The following is a 3,362-nucleotide window of genomic DNA, read 5'->3' as shown; positions in this document are numbered from 1 at the left end:
TTGTGATAGTACTGGTCCATTCTTCATAGCCAGTCTGTTTATAGCAAGGAGATAATGAGCTGCAGACCCATTAGTGACTTATAAAATTCATTGATCTCTTGCTTTATGCTGTCGGGGTAGGTAAGTTTATCACCTGTGAGGGCCATAATTTCATTTAACTGTTTCTTCTGAATTCTTTCCTTCATGACAACTGCAAATAATACTTGGTGTTTGAGTCACCAAGCCTAATCCATTTTGATCTTGACCTCTGCTTCAATACACTCTCTTCTATTAGAGACCATTTATCTAAATTCTGTAGTAAGCTCCTTTCTTCTTCAAGCAGTGAAACATTACATGTTGTATTGATCTTTCCTTGTATGGTTTCCAGTTCCACTCTAGCCTATTCAATGTTCAAGCTAATAGTTCTGAACTGTTCATTATTTAAAGCTCTAAACAGTGGTCTTAGAGCCTTTAGCTTCATCCAAACATTCTTCATCTTGCAAGTAGCATATGATTGTCCCCAAATCCTTTCCACAATATCAATAAAACTATCATGCTCAACCTAAACTTTAAATAATCTAAATGGTACTTTGCCATGTATTGGAGCTGAATGTAGGGTGAGTATCATGGGAATATGATCAGAAATAAATGGCAGGCCATATTCAGTAGTTACATGACCCCACTGCATCATCTATTCAAAGCTACCAAGTGCTCTATCAAGCCTGCTACACACCCTATCTGCATCATATTGTTTGTTTGGCCATGTGTAATACTCCTCTGTCCACAACAGTTCATTCAGAGATAGTGAAGTCATGCATTCAGCAAAATCCTGAATTTCTATATATTTAATAGGATTATCCATAAGCCTGTCATTAGAATACATCACAACATTGTAATCACCACATAGGAGCCATGGCTTGGTAATTTTTACTGCTAGCTCCTTTATAGATTCCCACAATTATTTTCTTTGTTCTAGAGTATTATATCCATATATAGCTGCAACTTCACAATCCACCACACCCAGCCTATTCTGTACCAAACAATGTATGAGTTGAGCTTTACTTCTTAGCAGTGTAACAGTATACCATTGAGGATCCCATGTAAGCCACACTCTTCCATTTGGAGCATGTTGATAGTTTGTAAAATAGTCCCACCCTGGGATTACTTTTACCATTACCTTTCTTGCATTATGTTCTTTGACTCTCTTCTCCTCATAGGTTGCTTCTCTTGCTGATTGTTTGGTCGTTGCTCTATGCCATATTTGTGCCCTACCACTAGACATTTCTGGCAGTACTCAGGTTTCCAGTCATACCTTACTAGCTATGTGAATTTCCTGCCATTAGCATCCATAACCATTAACTCTAGAGGCAACTCGTTAGTGATGTTTACTTCTATCAGCATCCTCACAAAGGACACTCTAGTTTTCTTTGAAGTACACTCATCTGCATAGATATGAGTCCCAATTGCACTAGCCATTCTACTTAAAGAATCATGACCCCAACAGTTCATAGGCATCTTAGGGAATTGAACCCACAAAGGAATTTCTAGGAAACTCCTCATTGACATCAAAATGTGGTGTCCAAGGCTTTAAAATGATAGGTCTATTGTTGATCGTATATGGCCCAGAATAATAAATTTCCTTCATGTCTGCTTCATTTTGACATTTAATGATGTAGTATTCCTCCTCATGTAGGTATAACTCAGGTTCAGCAACATTTGCCAAATTCATCCCAATGTACCTCTTCATAGTGTTGTTACCTGGTACTTCCCCAATGATATAAGCTATCACAGCACTTTCCACTTCTCTGTTTCTAGATCAATTTCAGCTTTGTCTAATTGCACTACAATTTGGCCATCAATAATTTGTGGAGGTATGTAAGATAACGACATACCATTCTCAACTGCTATGTTCCTCTGAAATAGGTTTGTCCACGGTTTGGGCTTCACAGCGACTGCCTCATCAGGTTTATTATTCTCCACAATCACTGTTCCATTAGCAGCATGCACAGGATTTACTGTTTCATTGCCAGAAATTATCGTTCCCTTGCATGCATGTTGCATCTGGTGCTCCTCGGGGCTGTTGACTTCAATCGCTATTGGAGGAGTCTTCAGATCTAGCCTCTTCTTAACACTAGAGCTTGTCGATAATGACCCTGCTTCACAGCTCGTTATCCCCATTGCAATTCCAATTTCCTGCACCACCTGTTTGTGAGAAGGTGTGCCTTATTGATCCTTTTCCTTTTCATCAGGTTGGATTCGAGCATCCACAGAGCTACCATAGATAGATATGGGGTTCTTCTTGGGCCTACCACGCGCACGTCCACGTCCCCGTCCTCTTCCATTCGCCATGGATGAGCACAGTCAGCGCATGTTAACTATCATGCGCCGAAAGCATGAGCGAAGAGAGAGAAATTTTCTACTTTTTTTTTTTCGAAATCTATTTCAACTTGTACAACATTATAACAAGTGTATAATATTATTTACTGGTGAATAAATATTATTGCAAAAAAAGTGCTATGCAGCTGTACACTTAAAAATATAACTATGTAGGTACAATACACTTAAAAATATAACTATGTAGGTACAATATAGTGTTATAGTGTTTTGAGCTGTCCTTTTGTGCAAATCTCTCTTATGTAATCATTTCTTTGTAATGAGAAATTCTCTTTCACTGCTGTGATTATTTGGAAAGAAGATTCAGATGTCGATTTAATTTTTGTACTTCATATGTTAACTTGGAAAGAAGATTCAGATGTCGATTATTTGGAAAGAAGACTCCTGGCTCCGGCACTTCGTATTTGGGCCTCTTAACTTGTACATATTTGCCACATTATTTTCAATTTCTTTAATTTTTATTAAGATAGCATTTTTGAAAAAGAAAAAAAAAAGCTGGTAATTACACCAAATTCTCCCAACAAAAAGGGTTTGTCAAATACCAATAGAAACATTAAACCCTAGTAAAGGGTTTATCATTGAAGAAACATTTGAAATGCTTTTTGCCCTTTGTAAATTATTGGAGAAAGTAACTTTTTATGGGTTTATAATGAATTTAAAAAATTAGTGTGCAAAGCATTACACAAAAAAGAATAAGATGTAAGAAACAAAAGAGTATATGTTAAGGGAGCAAATCGCAAATTAATCTTAAAACAAATCTATATAAAGCATGGCCCTGTACAATAACCTACTCTCTAAACCCTAGTAAAATTGCCTACAAACACTTCAATTCCTGATGTAAAAGAAGATGATGGAGACTGCTCGTACAAAATCTTTTATCCCTGACGAAATTATTTATGATATATTCTCTTGGCTTCCTATCAAGTCTTTAATGCGTTTCAAGTGCGTTTCTAAATTTTATAGCTCTGTTGTATCAGATTCGTGTTTTG

This window comes from Nicotiana attenuata, unplaced genomic scaffold (assembly GCF_001879085.1).
Source record: "Nicotiana attenuata strain UT unplaced genomic scaffold, NIATTr2, whole genome shotgun sequence".
Lineage (NCBI taxonomy): Eukaryota > Viridiplantae > Streptophyta > Magnoliopsida > Solanales > Solanaceae > Nicotiana > Nicotiana attenuata.
The sequence above is the reverse complement of the archived record's forward strand: the minus strand, read 5'-3'. Positions refer to the sequence as shown.